The 20168-nt window shown below is 37.8% G+C and overlaps 1 pseudogene; it reads right to left on the bottom strand.

Annotated features, from left to right (window-relative positions):
* Positions 1-11232: 11232 nt before the first annotated feature.
* Positions 11233-12957, bottom strand: LOC117027428 (nucleosome assembly protein 1-like 1; annotated as a pseudogene).
* Positions 12958-20168: the final 7211 nt, after the last annotated feature.

The raw sequence follows: 20168 nt of genomic DNA, 5'->3' as shown, positions 1-20168 counted from the left end.
TTGCAAACCATACACCTGATAAGGGATTGATATCCAAAATATGTAGGAAAAAAACACAAAAAACTTACACAACTGAATAAAATAATAATAATAATAAATAAACAATGTGATTAAAAATGGGCAGAAGAACTAAATGGACAGTTTTCCAAAGAAGACATCAAATTGGTCAACAGGCATATGGGAAGATGCTCAACATCACTAAGCGTCAGGGAAAGGCAAATAAAATCCACAATGAGATACCACCCCACACCTGTCAGGGTTTCTCTTTAGCAGCTTTAATTTACACGTAAAAAAATGTGACCATTTTTAAGTGTACAGTTCCACGGACTTTGACAAATGCTACAATCCATGTAACTGCCACCCAAATCAAGAAAGAGAACATTTTCAACACCTAATAAAGTTCCCTTGCGGCCCTTCCCAGTGAATGACTACCATCGACATCCAGGCTTATGCAATCACTGATCTTTTTTCTATATCGCTGTAGATTAGAATTCTCTCTCCTAGAGCCTGTTGTAAAACATAAACATGCACTATGTAATCTTTGCTGTCTGCCCTCTTTTTTCTCTGCTTGAATGCTCAGGAAATTCTTACACATTGTGGCATGAATCAGTAGATTATGTTAAAATTGTTCCTATTCACGGACAACCTGATTGATTCCCTTGAAATCACACAGGTGTGTGTATGTGTGTGTGTGTGTGTGTGTGTGTGTGTGTGTATGTATTCATATGTCACATATATATACATATATATATATATATATATATATGTATATATATATATATATATCTCCTACTTCTATTTCTATATACTAACAAAGAATTTGGAAATGAAATTTAAGAGACTACTACTACTTACTTACTACTCAAAAAGAAGGGCAAGTCTTAGTTCTGAATCTAACAAATGATGCACTGTGTTTGTATGCTGAAAACAGCAAAACACCGAAGAAAGAAATAAAAGAAGTCTCAAAGAAATGGAGGAACACACTAAATGGTCATGGGTTGGGATACTTGATATAGTGACAGTGCCAATACTCCTGAAATTTATCTATAGATTTAATGCAATTCCAATAAAACTCCCAGCAGGATGTTTTGCAGATAGACAAGTGGATTCTAAAGCTTTGATGGAAAGTAAAAGAAACCAGAAGAGCCAAATCAATTGTGAAAAGAAGAACAAAGTTGGAGGAATCACATCACCTCATTTAAAACTTATAAAGCTACAGTAAACAAAAGTCAGCTCGACAATGGTGAAGGGATAGACAAACAAATAAATAGACTAGCGGAGAGAATCCAGAACCCGTCGCTCAAAACATGACCAATTCTTTTTGGATGAGGCACCAAAACAATGCAATGAAGAGAGGACTGTCTTGTCAACAAATGTGTGGAAACAACCAGATGTCCATCTAAAAATAAAGGGACCTCACACCTCATACTAAACCGCTAAAAATAAATCTTAGACATAAATCAAGAACATAAAACTATAAAACGTTTAGAAGGATACAACAGAAAAACTTCGACCTGGAGTTTGGCAAAGATGTTTTAGGCATGACACCAAAAACCCCTTTTTCCTCTCTGAATGACACTGTTAACGATGTGAAAATACAAATCCCAAACTGGGAGAATGTATTTGCAAATTACATATCCAACGAAGCCCTTGTAACCAGAATATGTAAAGTACTGTTGAAACTCAACATTAAGAAAAGAATGGACAAAATATTTGAACAGATTCTTCAACACAAAGGAGATTAAATATGGATATACATATAGATATAGATATAAAGTATAGATGTATAGAGAGAACCAAATATAAATAAAAATTAAGGTGAGATACCAGTATTACTCTATTAAAATTGTTAAATGTGAGAGAGGAGAGAGAGAGAGAGAGAGAGAAAGAGAGAGAGAAAGGAAGAAGAGAAAGAAAGAATGAATGAAGGAAAGAGAGAGAGAGAGAGAGAGAGAAAGAGAGAGAGAGACAGAGAGAGAGAGAGAGAAAGAAAAAAGAAAGAAAGATAGATAGATGGATAGATAGAAAGAAAGAAAGAAAACCAAGCAAATAAAAACCCTTCTGACAATAACAAATGATGTTTAGGATGGGCAGCACCTGGATTTATCACATGTTGCTGGAGGAAATATAAAGTGATACAGCCTCTCTGGAAAACAGTTTTGTTGCTTCCTATGAAATTAAACATACACTTAGACATGTGAGCCAGCAGGCTCACCCCAAAGGATTTCCCCTAGAGGAGTTTTAACTTGAGTTCACACAAAAACCTGTACACGATGTTTAGAGCAGCTCTGTTCATAATTACCCCAAACTTGAAACAATCCACATGCCCTTCAACAAAGTGTATTATTTCTACACAGTTGAATACTATTCAGTGGTAGAAAGGAATGAACTATTGATACAATCAACTACTTGGATGAAACTCCCAATCATTATGCTTAGTGATAGAAGCCCGTCTCAGAAGGTTGCATTTTAAAGGGTTCCATTTATATGACCTTCTTGTAAAGATAAAACCATCCTGACTGAGAGCAGATCGGTGGTGCCATGTTTCGGTGTGGAGTGAGTGTGACTACAAAAGGACTTCATGGGAGTATGGAAATGTTCTGAATACTGATTGTGGTGATCGTTACAAGCATCTATGTACATGTGTTAAAATTCCTGCAACTGGATGTCCAAAAGAAGTCTATGTCACTGAATGTTAATTTAAATGTAAAGTTAAAGAAATAATGGTGAAATAGTTTTTTCCAATCAAACAAAAATAACTATTAGAATTGCACACCAGTGGCCTGAACTATAGAAAAACATTGAATGATGAAGGAAAACCATGACAAATATAAACCCAGATCAACACAAAGGAATGAGTAGCTATAGACATGGTAAATATGTGGAAAAAAAAATATTTTAACGATGCCTGTCCTTAAATGGCAACTGAACGTTTTCAAAGCCAATAAAAATGCATCATGGGGGATATCATATACGAGGTCAGACAATTAAATTTGTGAACATATCCTAGAAAAAGTGCTGCATACCTCATTGTTGAACATCACTGCAGTCACCTTTAAAATACTCCCCTTGGGAAGCTATGCACCGAGGCCAGTTCCTAGTCCACCCTTCAAAGCAGTTTTGGAACTCTTTTTCTGGAATGGCCATCAGAGCTGTCGTCCTATTACCCTGGATGTCCTGAACATCATCAAAACATCTTCCTCCTTTAGATATCAAAAAGGTTAGCAATATCGTTGCAACAAGTTCACGAACTTAATTGTCAGACCTCGTGTGTGTGTGTGTGTGTGTGTGTGTGTGTGTGTGTTTATGTGTGTGTGCGTGTGTGTGTGTACATATGTATATGTATATAATGCATGGAAACAGAAGCTAAAGGATGGGAATGGAGAAATAAAGGCAAACGTTTGAGGTTTTTGCCTTGCACATGCAGTGAAATTATTTGTAATTGACATATCTAAATGAAATATGTACAGTGTAATCTTACAGGGACAATTGAAATATAGAACAAAAGAAACAGGTAAAATCCAATTCACAGATTGAAAATGGAATACTGAAAAATAGCTCAGTAATACACAGGAAGACAAAGGAATTAGGTGAAAGAATGAGAAGACAAATGAAGGAAAGTAGGAAGGAAGGAAGGAGGGAAGGAAGGATGCAAGGAAGCAATCTACACAAAATAAGGTGGTGGATTTAAAGCCAATCATATTTATACTTAAACTAAATGTAAACATTCTAAACTCTCAAACAAAAGGCAGCGATTTCTAGGCAGGATAGCTGCAAGATACTACAATATGCTGTTGAACGGAAACTCACTTTAATATAGACACAGAGACAGGTTCAGTGTGAAAGGGCTGAAAAAGATACACCATGTGAAAATAAATTGTAGGAAAAAAGAAAAGGTATAAAAACGGATAAGGTACTTTCAGGACCAGGAGCATCATTAGTGATAAACAGGGACAGTTAGTGATAATGAAAGTGACAATCAAGAAAGCATAACAATCCTCAGTGCACTGGATCAAAGAGCTTTAAATTACAAAAAGAGAAAACTGACATAACTTAAAAGAGATAGGGCACATAAATCTATTTAATAGTTGGAAATTTCAAAAATTATCTCTGAGATTTTGATATAGCAAATAGATAGAAGGTCAATGAAGATGAAGAAGACGTTAACAACAGCATCAACTAATTTGACCTAATGATAGTACATTCCACCCAATAGCAGTAGAATCCACATTCACACGATATAAATGAATGGAGAGATAGATGACGTGTACGCATGTTAAGACTCAATATTGCCAAGCTGTAAATTCTTCCCCTATTGATCTTTTGATTCGTGGAAATTCAAAAGACTAGAAAGCGACAAGGTGATTCTATGACTTTTACTGTCATACAAAGGATTGGAATAGCCAGCAAAATTCAGAACGAGAAATACATGTTTGAAATTCTCACCCTGCCCAACTTCGTAAGTTACTATAAAGTTACAGTCACCAAGACAGTGTGGTAGTAGTATAAGTATAGACATATAAATATATGGAAAACAAATAGGAAGTCCAGAAATAGACATACACATGTAGGGGCGATTGGTGTTTGACAGCAGTACTAATGGAATCCAATGGGGGTAAACATGCTTTCTACAAATATTGGACAAGCATTGAATATGCAGATGAAAACAAATGCAACTTTCACGTTACTTCAAGTCACACACAATATAGTCTAACATGGATAATAAGCATACATGTAAAGGATAAAATTATAAAACTTGTTCATGATGACAAGAGAAAAGCCTTTGTTAAGTCAGGCAGAATTCTTAGAACACACAAAGCATCAATGATCAAAGAAAATTGGTAAACTGACTTTACAAAAATTTTTAAAGGCAAATTTAAACATTCGCTGCTTGGAAAATCCGGTTAAGAAAATAAAATCCAGTCACAGAGATGGATAATACGTATATAACTAAGAACTTACTTGCACATGTAAATACATAAAAAATTTCCTACAACTCAGTAATGGGAACCCATAACGTGTTTCGAAAGTGGGCAAAATATTTGAACAGACATTTTCCTGAAGAAGATACATGAAAGGCCAGTAAACACATATAAAGTTGCTCAAAATCGTTAGTCAATAGGCAAATACAAATTAAAACTGAAATGAGACAGCACACCATATCTGCTAGAATGCCCACAGATGGCTTTCAAATGGCGGACAATGGCAAGAGCTGGTGAGATGGAGCCACTACAGTTCTTTCATAGGTGTTGGTGCAAAAACTAGGTACTTTCCATAAGAGCTTGGCAGCTTCTTATTGAGTTAAGCATACAACTACCTTGTAATCCAGCGATTGACAGTGGTGCTAATGGAATCCAATGGGGGGAAACGTGCTTTCTACAAATATTGGAAAAGCGTTGAATATGCAGATGAAAAGAAATGCAACTTTCACATTACTTCAAATCACATACAAACATAGTCCAACATGGATAATAAGCATACGTGATTTAACCCAAGAAATAAACCAAATGTCCACACCAAACTTGAACACGAATGATGGTAGCAGCTTTATTCATAATGTCCCCAAACTGAAAACATCCCAAATGTCCATCGATTGGTGAATGGATTATCCAAATGTCACATATCCATACAGAGATCAAAAGGAACAAACTACCGGCATTCACAATGCACGGGATTGTCAAAAGCATTAAGTGGAAGACCAGAAACAGATTACTTCATACTGCCTGATTCATTTAACATAGAATTCTTGAGAAGTCAAAACTAAAATGAGAGAAGGAAGGTTGGTGGTTGCCCACGGCTGGAGGTGACTGAGGAGAATGACCGCAAAGGCACATGAGGGAGTTTGGTGGGACACTGGAAACGTTCTCTCCCTTGATATTGGTGGTGGTTACACAGATGTTTCAACTTGTCAGAACTCATCAAACTGGACACTTAACTGGGTATAAACTATAAATTATGCCTCAACAAAACCAAGAAAGAAACGGGACAGATGTTCTACAGATAAAAACCAAAGCATCTGAAAGCAAGAACCGAAGGGGTACATTTTCAACAGGTAAGACAATGGTGAAGAGAGAATGAGTGAGTGTACTAGATGATGGGTCAGGTAAAAATATCTAGAATAAAAGGTACAGGGACAAAAGGATGAAAAATGCAGAATGGGTTAGGGAGGGATATATTGGATGCAGAGGCCTAACATATTTTAGTTGGAGTTCCATCTCTTTGCAGAGATGACAAAGAGAAAAGTGCCTATGTGGTATTGGAACAAAGAGGGGCCTGGGTGTTTCCAAAGCTGCTGAATAACACCTCGCCTTACACTCAAGAAACACTGAGAATCCCAAGCAGGATAATTCTGAAGTAAATCTCTCTTAAACTTCTATAGCCGAACCTCTGAAGAGCAAACAAAGAGAACATCATCAAAGCAACTGGGGGAAAATCGAGCCATAGTCTTGAAAACAGGATGATGAGACTGACAGTTGACTTTCAACGTAAACAAGAAAGGCAGAAGTCTGTAGAATGGTATCTTCAAAGTGATGAAAGAATATAATAACCAACTGAGAGCTCTATAACCAGGAAAAATATCCTTTAAGATGAAGGTGAAATAAAGGCATTTTCAGACAAAAAAGTGAATGTTTCATATTCTTACCATACGATCCAGCAATCATGCATGCTCCTTGCCTAAATCATTTACCTAAATGAATTGAAAACTTTTGTCTGCACAAAAACCTGAACACAACAGTTTATAGCAGCTTTATTCATAATTGCCAAAACTTGGAAGCAACTGTTCAGCATGGTGACTACAGTTAATAATAATGTATTGCATACCTAAAATTTGCTGAAAGAGTAGACCTCAACTGTACTCATCTCTCCCTCTGTCTCTCTCTGTCTCTGTCTGTCTGTCTGTCTGTCTGTCTGTCTGTCTGTCTGTCTCTCTCTCTCTCTCTCTCTCATACACACACACACACACACACACACACAGAAGAGTAACTATGTGAGATGATGGATATGTTAATTATCTTGATCACGGTAGTCATTTCACCATGAATACATATATCAAAACATCACATTGTAGAACCTAAATATATACATTTTTTTTTTGTCAATCGTACCTCAATAACCCCGAAACAAACAAAAAAATGATCTGCAGTACGTGAATGGGTAAACCGTGGTACACGCATACAATGCAATATTTTCAACACTAAAGAGAAATGAGCTTTCAAGCCACAAGAGACATTTGAAAAACTCAAAGTACGTTGATACATGAAAAAAGACAATATGAAAAGGTTACCTAGTGTATAATTCCAACAGTGTGATTTTGGAGAAGGCAAAACTATGGAGACAGTTGAAAGATCAACGGTGGCCAGGATTTGTGGGCACTGAAGGAAGGAAGATGAGGTGGAGGAAAAGGGAGTTTTAGGACAGTGAATGTATTCTCTATGTTGCAATAATGATGGACACATGTCATTATACGTTTTTCAAAAGTACAATGCAAAGAGTGGACCCGAATGCAAAACTATGGACTTTAGTCAATAGGCATGTATCAATATTGATTCATCAATTGTAACAGATGGACCACAATAATACAAGATGTAAATAATAGGGGAAACCAAGAGTGGGGTACAGGTGGCGAGGTGAACGAGTATGTGGGAACTCTCTGTATTTTCCAATCAATTTCACTGTAAGCATAAAACTGCTCTAAAAAAATCTATTAATTTAAATTAGATAGAAAAAATGTTTCACAAGCACATACACACTAAAGGAAATACGTGTGTTCTTTTAAGAGAAAGAGTACGATCCCTGATGAAACTCAAAGATATGGAAGTAATGAAGAGTGGCCTATCACATAAATATGTGGGTATATTTACATGATATTGGTTTTATAAACTAATACTAAAAATAATGTCTTTTGAAGTTAAAACCATGTGTTTTGTTTTTTTTGTGTGTGTGTATCTATGAGTGATTACAATACATGGCAGCAATAATATTAAAGTATCTTATATACTATATTAATAAGTAAGGATATTATAATAATAAGTAAGGAGAAGGTAAGTGTAGGCTAAGTGTTCTAAGGTAGTTACACTTTCTGTGATGAGATGAATGGACAATTTATGTTAGACTTTGAGAGGTTAAGAATTCAAGTTGTAGTCTCCAAATGACCATTAAGAGAATAAAGAAAGAGAGAATACCTATCAAGGCGATAGAGGTGGAAAATAGAAAACTTTAAAAAACTGATCTCAAAGAAGGCAAAATCTAAGAGATAAATGAGCATAGACAAGCGGGAGAAATCGAAGGTTGTAAGTTGGTGGATATAAACCCCAATATAGCAATAATCGCTTCAAAGGTAAATACTGCAATAAAGACAGAGATTAACAGGCCGGAGGGAAAAAGAGGAGGTGGGGGAAGAGGAGGTCGAAGGACAGGAGAAAGGGGAGAGAAGGAGGCAGGGGAGGAAGAAGACGAGGAAGAAGAGAGAGAAGACAGAAACCTCCAATATTCTGCTTACAAAGACATACTTCAAATACAGGTATATAGAAAAGTTGAATGTTACAAATTAGAAAAACATATACCTTAAAAACATTCATCAAAACAAGTTGGTGTACCTTTTTTATATCAGAAACATAGGTCTGTTTAAAAAATTTTTATAAGAGTTTATTTGAGCCAAACTGACACCATATGCCAGGGAGCAAGATCTCAACCTCTCTGCAGAGTAACAGTTTTGCAGTTTCTTTTATGCTTTTGAATTTAAGGAGGCGATGTAAGGAAGATTACATGAATGTGGAAGAAAGCAAGGCAGGGATTGGATTACAGGATGGTTAAGACTATTTACCCTCTTGAGGGTATTTACGTCTTAGAAGGAAGGGTCTGAAAAGAGGCAAGAAATTTAGGTCTGTTAGGCCAAAAAAGCATTACTATTGCTAAAGAGGGATGCCGAATAATCACAACAGGCCAAACTCACCAGGAAAATAAAAGAGTTATTAGTCCGTTTGCACTGAATAACGTCGTCTCAAAATATAATGTAAACCTTGACAGAACTGCAGAGACATATACATAATCATTGTGGGAGATAAATACAACAAACAAACTCGGCAGTATATATTTATACATTTATATCAGTACACTCAACACCTACAGGATACATAGCCTTTTCAAGTGCTATTGACATTTACCAAAAGAGACCATGTGGGGACAGAGCCCCAAAAAGCAGTTTCCAGGCTCTCGGCCTCACATAGAAAGGTGCTGGCTCAGGTAGTAAATGGCCATCAACTGTGATCAAATGGCCAGCAGCTGTGGCTAGTTGGCCGTCAGCTGTAACCAGTGAGCCATTGGCCACGAATATAACTGCTGTGGTTACGCTAGCAGAAGAAAAAGGGGGAGCTAGCAAGAAGATGGTGGCTGAGTCTGCAAGCGGCACAGTGAGGGTTGAGAATTGTGTTGCTCCTGGTTCCCGTGTCTCCAACCCAGCCGCCAGCGAGAGTATAGAGATATGACTCCCCTACTTATGGCTCCGTGGGTGTTCCTTTTTGGCCTCACCATGTCCTGCGTTCTTATGTGGGGAGTGGGACCAGAGACCCCGCCTGACACCCCGCACGACAGACCACATGTTGACCATAAAGCAAGTCTCGGCAAAGTTGGAGACAACGAAATAATTAAGAGGATATTCCCTGACCACAATGCCATTATGCTATAAATTAATAACCCATGATAACTAGAAAATCCCCCATATGTGTTTTTTTAACACTTTTTTATTAGTTTCAGGTGCACAAAACAATGTAATAGTTAGACGTTTATCATTTATATCCCTCACACAGTGACAACCACCCTCCCCCCATCCACTACCCCTCTGACATCACACACAGCCATTACATTTCCACTGTCTCTCTTCCTAATGCTGTACTCCGCTTCTTGTAAATATATATATACATATATATATACATATATATATGTATGTATATATATATATATATATATATATATATATATATATATATATAATTGTAGTTGACATTCGTTATTATTCAGCTTCAGCTTCGGGTGTACAGTGCAGTGATCAGGCATCTACATCATCCCTGAGGTGGTTTCCCTAATGAGAAAAGTGTCCATCGGATACCCTACAAAACCTTTACAACATTATTGATTACATTCCCCAAATTGACTTTCGTATCCCCGTGGCCATCTTGTGGTTACCGACTGTGCTTCCTAATCCCCTCACCTTCCCCCTCATCCCCACTCCCCTCCCATCTAGCAACCCTCAGGTTTTCCTCTGTGTCTCTGAGACTGTTTGTGATTAGTTCATTCATTTACTGTTTTCACTAGATTCCACATATAAGTGAGATCATATGGTATTTGTCTTTCCCTGTCCGACTTATTTCACTTAACATAATGTTCTCTAGGTCCATCCATATTGTTGCAAAGAGTAAGATTTCATTCTTCTTTATGGCTGCGTAATACTCCATCATATAACTGTACCACAGTTTCTTAATCTAGTCGTCTATCAATGGGCATTTCGGTTGTTTCCGTGTCTTGGCTATTGTGTATAGTGCTGCAATAAACAGGGGTGCATAAATTTTTTTTGAATTGCAGTTTTGGATTTCTCCGGATAGATGCCTAGGAGTGCAACTGCTGCATCATGAGGTAGTTCCATTTTCAGATTTTTGAGATACATCCACACTGCTTGCCATAGTGGCTGCACCAATCTGCAATCCCACCAACAGTGCATGAGGGTTCCCTTTTCTCCACATCCTCGCCAGCACTTGTCGTTTGCTGATTTATTGATGATAGCCATTTTGACTGGGGTGAGGTGGTATCTCATTGTGGTTTTTATTTGCATTTCTCTAATGGTTAGTGAGGTTGAGCATTTCTTCGTATGTCTGTTTGCCATCTGTATGTCCTTTTTAGAAAAATGTCTCTTCATGTCCTCTGCCCATTTTTAAATTGAGTTGTTTGTTTTTTTGGAGTTGAGTGAGTTTGTCATAAATTTTGGATATTAACCCGTTATCGGATATATCATTGGCAAATATCTTCTCCCATTCAGTAGGATCCCCCTTTTTTGGGGGGGGGGGTTTGAAATTCATTTATTGAAACCTTATGCATGGATTGTTTGGCTGTAGAATTCTAAAACTATAATTTCTTTCCCCAAAATGTTTTTTATCCTGTATCACAGAATAATGAGATTACAGCAAAGGAATACATAAGTCAATCAACTTGCGCCTCAATGTATTAAACAGAATCATTTGCTCATTTGGTAAACATTACCTCATCCACTTCTTCACCTTCATCATCATCATCATCATCTTCATCATCATCATCATCATCTTCAATGGCTTCTCCAGTAAAGTATAGCACTGACCTTGGAATTATACACTCACGTAAAAAGTGACCAATTTCAAAGTCTGCAGCAAAGATAGCTTCAGCACGATCATCCAGATCTCCATTCTAAGAAACTTCAGGAGCGGCAAGAAAATTAAAGAAAGAGTCACTGGAAATTCTTTTGGTCACATTATGAACTGCCCCACGCCACTTGCGTTTCTGCTTCTTTTTAATGGTTTTCAAAGTGACATTCTTCCCTTTTCCCAATCTATCCGGCACCCTGGACGACGCATAATTATGGCCCACCAAAACAAAAGGAATCACAATCGTCTAGTTCCAGTCTCATCCTGTATGTCTTTGTCAACATTTCATTTGTGAAATATTTCTGGGTTCAAAGTGAAGTTCTAAGACAAAACTCATAGGCTGGCCAGCGTCTGAAAACTTCACTTTACTATCTTTCAAGTGCTTCAGAATAGGTTCGTCATGTTCCTGAACGATATCACTGAGCAAGTCAACATTTTAAACATAGGCAACCAAAAATTCAGGAATTCCCTTGGGGTCTTTTTTTCTTCATCTTTTTTCTCATCTTCAATCTTGGCCTTTTCTTTTAGCTCCTCTGAAATTTCATCTTCCTCATCGGCTTTTCATTGACATTCTTCCTCTGTGGGTTCATAAATGCATTAATGATTTCAAATCACTTATCAAATAAAGGCTGATAGAGAGCAGTACATTTTTTTTTTTAATTTACTGGGGTGACAATTGTTAGTAGAATTACATAGATTTCAGGTGTACAATTCTGTATTACATCATCTATAAATCCCATTGTGTGTTCACCACCCAGAGACAGTTCTTCCATCACCATATATTTGATCCCCCTTACCCTCATCTCCCACCCCCCACCCCCTTACCCTCTGGTAACCACTAAACTATTGTCTGTGTCTGTGAGTTCTTGTTTCTCATTTGTTTGTCTTGTTCTTTTGTTGTTGCTTTTGGTTTATATACCACCTATCAGTGAAATCATATGGTTCTCTGCTTTTTCTGTCTGACGTATTTCGCTTAGCATTATACTCTCAAGATCCATCCATGTTGTCACAAATGTTCCTATATCATCTTTTCTTACCACTGAATAATATTCCATTGTGCATAAATACCACAATTTCTTTATCCATTCATCTATCGAAAGACATTTTGGCTGTTTCCATGTCTTTTGCTTTAAAAATCATGAACTTCCTCATAGAACTTGGCTTCTGTGTGTGTACATTAAATTGAAGGTTTTTGAGAACATTCACTTGTTTTTAAACTACCCTGAGCAAGCTTTCAATGTATCCTGTTGGTGTTTCTACCAGACCATCAAGTCTTTCTTGGAGGGCTGCAAGAATCTGAGGATTTTGCATCATCTCAACAGTCAGCTTACACCCATTTATTTTTATTCCTTCACCAGTTTCTTCCTCTCCTCCTCCTCCTCCTCGTCCTCCTACTTCTTTTTGTTCTTCTTCTTTTCTTTCTTCTCCTACTTCTCCTTCTTTCTTCTTCTTCTTTTTCTCCTTCTTCCTCTTCTTCTCCTCCTCCTCCTTGTCCTTCTCCTACTTCTTCTTCAACATCATCCAAATCTTGATCAAGTTCACATTGTTCTTTGTTGTCAATGTCTGCCATGTTTCCACAATGACTAACATCAGTGGCTAGCACGGAGAGCCAAGTGGCTGGAGCTGTGCAGGCAGTGACTCCGGGAAGTGGCAGGAGCAGGAGAAGTTGGGGTAGTGAGCAGATGGCGATAGAAAACTCCCATGTATGTTTTCAAATTAAGAAATATCCTCCCAGAAGTCAACCAAATGGCGGCGTGAGGTGAGCCTCTGGAAATCTCCCCTGGAATTTCCAACAGATTAAAAACTATAACTCCACAAGGGACTCCCAGCACAGCAGACAGGCAAGACAAAGAGGCTCACTACTGAATTCATCTAAAGGTGGGCAAATAGCGTGAGCAGGTGAGGAGAGAAGGGAGAAGTGCGGAGACGGGACCGCACAGCAAAGGACGCCCAGCTAGCTCAGTGCTCCGAGCTCACTGTATCCAGGAACTATAGCAGCTGTGGGAGAGGGAAGAAATCGGACTGCTAGGGCTCCGTTTATGGGCCACAGGGCTGAGGGGACAGCATATAACACGGCTGAACCGAACGCTGACGGTAGAGACCTTGCAGAAAAGACTGAGGGAAAAAGGCTGAAAACGGTGGTGTAAGCCCTGTCGTGAGGGGTGTCAGGCGGGGTATCCGGTCCCACTCCCCATACAAAAACGCAGGACATGGTGAGGCCAAAAAGGAACACCCACGGAGCCATAGGTAGGGGAGTCACACCACTATACTCTCACTGGCAGCTGGGTTGGAGACACAGGAACAGGAGCCACACAATTCTCAACCCTCACTGTGCCGCTTGCAGACTCAGCCACCATCTTCTTGCTAGCTCCCCTTTTTTTTTTTTTTTTTTGCTAGCCTAGCCACGGCAGTTATATTAGTGGCCAATGGCTCACTGGTTACAGCTGACGGCCAACTAGCCACAGCTGCTGGCCATTTGATCACAGTTGATGGCCATTTACTACCTGAGCCAGCACCTTTCTATGTGAGGCCGAGAGCCTGGAAACTGCTTTTTGGGGCTCTGTCCCCACAAGCCCTCACTGCCAAGCAGAGAATGGAAGCCTTAGGCACTGAGACTACTCCCTGCAGGAGTAAACAGACCTGCCGAAACACAAGGGCTCTGAATCTGGTGCAGGAAGACCTTTGGAACTTCAAAAACTCTCCGCATCCCCACAGGGAAGCGGTCCCCTATGACCCAAGGAAAACTGGTAAAAGAGGAGAAGCCCTCCTTCCAGTGAATCCGCCCACTGTGTGAGAAGCTGGAATAGTGCAGAGAAAACATAACACTACAGTGGGAGAGACAAAAAAACGCTGCAGTTTGGAGAGAAAATAAAACATTCTACAAACACGTACGGGAAAACAAAAGAAAGACCTCTTCCTATCAACCTGTTGCCGAACCCACTCCTGTAGATTGCTACGAAGAGAAATAATAAATCAGTAATTGCCATGAATAACCAAGGCGACAAGACAACTCAGAAAGAAAGTGAAAAGTCTCCAGAAAAGGAACTTAAAGATGTGGAAATATGTGACTTAAATGACACAGAATTCAAGATTGCAGTTCCGAAAAAACTCAACGAGATGCAAGAAAACACAGAAAGGCAGTTTAATGAACCCAGAAACACAATCAAAGAAGAACATGAACATTTTACTAAAGAGATTGAAATTTCAAAAAAGAACCAAAGAAATTTCTGGAGATTAAGAACTCAATAGAAGAAATTAAGAATGAAATAGCCATCTTAGGTAGTGGAGTTGACCAGATGGAGGGAAGAATCAGTGACATCGAAGATAGAAACCTCGAAATGACACGGATGGAAGAAGAAAAAGACTTGAGACTTCAAAGAAATGAAAGAACTCTACAAGAACTTTCTGACTCCATCAGAAAGAGCACGAATAATGGGCATACAAGAAGGAGAAGAAAGAGAGAAGGGAACAGAGAGTATATTCAAACAAATAGTCAATGATAGCTTCCCAAACTAGTGGAAAAAACTGGATCCTCGATCCAAGAAGCAAATAGAACACATAATTACCTGAACCTCAACAGGCCTTCTCCAAGGCACATTGCATTGAAGCTGTCAAAACTCAACAACAAACAAAGAATCCTCAAGACAGCCAGGGAAAAGAAGACAGTAACCTACAAAGGAAAGCCCATTATGTTATCATCAAATTTCTCAGCAGAAACTCTACAAGCCAGGAGGGAGTGGAAACAAATATTCAAACTATTGAGAGAAATTATGAGCCAAGAATAATATACCGAGCAAAGATATCCTTTAAATATGAAGGAGGAATAAAGACCTTTCCAGACATACAGAAGCTGAGGGAATTTTCTAATACACGATCTGCACTACAAGAAATACTAAAGGAGGCTGGCTATTCGACCACCATCAACAGGGACAATTTGTGGCAACCAAAACATAAAAAGGGGGAGAGTAAAGGCCTGAATCGAAACATGGGAATGGAGAAAGTAAGCGTGCTGAAGAAAATGGAATACTCTAAATATCAAACTTTCTTTTACATAAGCTTAAGGGTAAACACTCAAAAAAAATCCAGAACTGAAATATATACTGTAATAAAAGAAGAAACAGAGGGAAACATCATAGAATACCACCACACAGAAATAATAGACAACAACAAACAGGCAAAGAAACAATGGAGACACAGCCTTACCAGAAAACTAAAGATAGAATGACAGGAAATCCTCACATATCAATAATCACCCTAAATGTAAATGGACTGAACTCACCAATAAAAAGGCACAGAGTAGCAGATTGGATCAAACAACTAAACCCAACCATATGCTGTCTCCAACAGACACATCACAGCTACAAGGACAAGCGTAGACTCAAAGTGAAAGGGTAGAAATTGACACTTCAAGCAATCGGTATCCAAAGAAAATCAGGTGTAGCCATAATGATATCAGATGAAACAGACTTCAGGGTGAAAAAGATAACAAGAGACAAAGATGGACATTTCATAATGGTAAAGGGGACTATACAACAAGAAGACATAACCGTTATCAATATTTATGCCCCCAATCGGGGAGCACCAAAATACACTAAGCAACTGCTAACAGAAATAAAGGTAGAAATTGACCAAAACACAATTATACTACGGGACCTAAATACATCATTGACAGCTATAGATAGATCATCCAAACAGAATATAAATGACGAAATAGCAGCCCTAAATGACACATTAGATGAAATACGCATAATTGACATTTATGGAGCACTTCATCCTAAAACATCAGAGTATAAAATTTTTTCTAGTGTACATGGAACATTGTCAAGGATAGACCCTATATTGGGACATAAAACTAACCTCAGCAAATTTAAAAAGGTTGAATTCATACCAAGCATATTCTCTGATCACAAGGCTTTGAAATTGGATATCAATTGCAAAAAGAAAGCAGGAAAAAAACACAAATACATGGAGATTAAACAAAATATTTTTTAAAAAGACCGGGTCAAAGAAGAAATTAGAGGAGAGATCGAAAGATATATAGAAACAAATGACAATGAAAATACATCCTACCAAAATTTTTGGGATGCAGCGAAAGCAGTTTTAAGAAGTAAATTTATATCAGTACAGGACTATCACAAGAAACAAGAAAAATCCCAAGTAAATAACCTCACGGTACACCTAAAAGAACTAGAAAAATAAGAACAAATGAAACCTAAGGTTAGCAGAAGAAAGGAAATCATAAAAATCGGAGCAGAACTAAATGAAATAGAGAACAAAAAGACAATAGAAAAAATTAATGTGACAAAGAGCTGGTGCTGTGAAAAGATTAACCAAATTGACAAACCCTTGGCTAGGCTCACTAAGATAAAAAGAGAGAAGACACTAATAAACAAAATCAGAAATGGAAAAGGGAAAGTTATCACGGATGCCACGAAAATACAAAGGACCATCCAAGAATACTATGTACGACTATATGCCACAAAATTCAATAACCTAGAAGAAATGGACAAGTTCTTAGAAACATATAGCCTTCCAAGGCAGAACCATGAAGAACTGGAAAATCTAAACAGACTGATCACCAGTAATGAAATTGAATCTGTCATCCAAAACCTTCCCAAAAGCAAAAGTCTGGGACCAGATGGCTTCACTAGTGAATTCTACCAAACCTGCAAAGAGGATCTGATACCAATCCTGCTCAAACTCTTCCAAAAAATTGAAGAAGAGACAGTACTCCCTAACTCATTTTATGAAGCCAACATTACCCTGATACCAAAACCTGGCAAGGACAACACAAAAAAAGAAAACCACAGACCAATATCTCTGATGAATACAGATGCAAAAATCCTAAACAAAATTTTAGCAAATCGAATACAACAATGCATTAAAAAGATCATCCATCACGACCAAGTGGGGTTCATCCCCGGGGCACAAGGATGGTTCAACATCCGCAAATCCATCAATGTGATACATCACATAAACAAAATAAAGGACAAAAATCATATGATTATATCAATTGATGCAGAAAAAGCATTTGACAAGATACAACATCCATTTATGTTTCAAACACTTAATAAAATAGGTGTAGAAGGAAAATACCTTAACATAATAAAGGCCATATATGACAAGCCCTCAGCAAATCTCATAATTAATGGTGAAAAACTGAAGCCCTTTGTTCTACGTTCAGGAACACGACAGGGCAGTCCCCTATCACCTCTGCTTTTCAACATAGTGTTGGAAGTCCTTGCCAGAGCAATCAGGCAAGAGAAAGAAATAAAAGGCATCCACATTGGGAATGAAGAAGTTAAATTATCACTCTTTGCAGATGACATGATGCTATATATAAAGAAAACCCTAAAGACTCCACCAAAAAGCTATTAGAAACAATCAACGAATACAGTAAAGTTGCCGGCTACAAAATCAACGTACAAAAGTCCATTGCATTCCTATATACTAACAATGAAATCTCAGAAAAAGATACAACAAACAATTCCTTTTGAAATTGCAGCAAAAAGAATAAAATACCTAGAATAAACTTAACCAAGGATGTGAAGGACCTATATGCTGAAAACTATAAGACATTTTTGAAAGAAATTGAAGAAGATACAAAGAAATGCAAAGACATTCCGTGCTCATGCATTGGAAGAATCAACATAGTTAAAATGGCCATATTACCCAAAGCAATATACAGATTTAATGGAATCCCCATCAAAATCCCAATGGCATTTTTTAAAGAAATAGAACAAAAAAATCATCAGATTTGTTTGGAACCACAAAAGACTCCGAACAGCCAAAGCAATCTTAAGAAAAAAGATCAATACTGGAGGTATCACACTCCCTGACTTTAGCTTGTACTACAAGGCTATAATAATTAAAACAGCATAGTATTGGCAGAAAAACAGACACATAGACCAATGGAATAGAATTGAGAACCCAGAAATAAACCCCCATAAATATGGACAGATAATTTTTGACAAAGAAGCAAAAAACACACAATGGAGAAAAGACAGCCTCTTCAATAAATGGTGCTGGGAGAACAGGAAAGCCACATGCAAAAGAATGAAACTGGACTGCTATCTGTCACCATGTACCAAAATTAATTCAAAATCGATCAAAGACTTAAGCATAAGACCTGATACAATAAACTGCATAGAAGAAAACATAGTTACTAATCTTACGGACCTTGGGTTCAAAGAACATTGTATGAATTTGACTCCAAAGGCAAGGGAAATAAAAGCTAAAATAAATGAATGGGACTATATCAAACTTAAAGGCTTCTGCACAGCAAAAAAAAAAACCATCGACAAAATAAAGAGGCAACCAACTGAATGGGAAAAGATTTTTGCAAACAGTGCTTCCGATAAGGGGCTAATATCCAAAATATACAAAGAACACATGCAACTCAACAACAAAAAAACAAACAACCCCACTGAAAAATGGGCAGAGGACCTGAAGAGACATTTCTCCACAGAGGACATACAAATGGCAAATAGACATATGAAAAATGCTCAACAGCACTAATCATCAGAGAAATGCAAATAAAAAACAAAATGAGATATCACTTCACCCCAGTAAGAATGGTTGTCATCAACAAGACAAATAGTAACAAGTGTTGGAGTGGCTGTGGAGAAAAAGGAACCCTCATACACTGTTGGTGGGAATGCAGACTGATGCAGCCGTTATGGAAGGCAGTGTGGAGGTTCCTCAAAAAATTACGAATAGAATTACTATATGACCCAGCAATCCCTCTCCTGGGTATCTACCCCAAAAATCTGAAAACATTTATCCATAAAGAGAAGTGTGCTTCAATGTTCATTGCAGCTTTGTTTATAGCGGCCAAGACGTGGAAACAACCAAAATGTCCTTCGACAGATGAATGGATAAAGAAGTTGTGGTATATATACACAATGGAATACTATTCGGCAGTAAGAAAAGATGAAATAGGACCATTTGTGACAACATGGATGGATCTTGAGATCATAATGCTAAGCGAAATAAGTCAGACAGAAAAAGCAGAGAACCATATGATTTCACTGATATGTGGTATATAAACCAAAAACAACAAAAGAATAAGACAAACAAATGAGAGATAAAAACTCACAGACACAGAGAATAGTTTAGTGGTTACCAGAGGGTAAGTGGGGAGGGTGGTGGCAGATGAGCGTCAAGGGGATCAAATATTTATGGTGATGGAAGCAGAACTGACTCTGGGTGGTGAATACAGAATGCAATATATAGATGATGTATTATAGAAATGTACACTTGAAACCTATATAATTTTAATAACCAATGTCACCCCAATAAATTTAGTTTAAAGGGTGAGGGGGATCAAATGTATGGTGATGGAAGGGGAGCTGACTCTGGGTGGTGAACACACAGTGTGATTTATGGATGATGTGATACAGAATTGCACACCTGAAATCTATGTAATTTTACTAACAATTGTCACCCCAATAAATTAAAAATAAATTTAAAAAAAAAAGTCAAAACACTGGTTAGATTTGCTGAGGTGGCAGATCGTGTGATCCAGAAAGGGAATGAGGGTGCTTTTGTGTTGCCGGCAATGCCCAATCACTGGACCTGTATTGCACTTAGTCAGATGTTTGTGATGTAATAAGTTACTGAGTGGTACATTTTTGTGTCGTGCAATTCCATTTCTGTGTTGTATCCCACTGAAAAGTTACATAAAGAATTTTAAATAAATAGACTCCCAGGAGTGTACATAAAGCACTGTTCTTTGTGGATTTGTATATATAAGCTATCAATTAATAACAAAGAGCATTA

The sequence above is a fragment of the Rhinolophus ferrumequinum genome, chromosome X (assembly GCF_004115265.2).
Source record: "Rhinolophus ferrumequinum isolate MPI-CBG mRhiFer1 chromosome X, mRhiFer1_v1.p, whole genome shotgun sequence".
NCBI lineage: Eukaryota > Metazoa > Chordata > Mammalia > Chiroptera > Rhinolophidae > Rhinolophus > Rhinolophus ferrumequinum.
The sequence above is the reverse complement of the archived record's forward strand: the minus strand, read 5'-3'. Positions and strand labels throughout refer to the sequence as shown.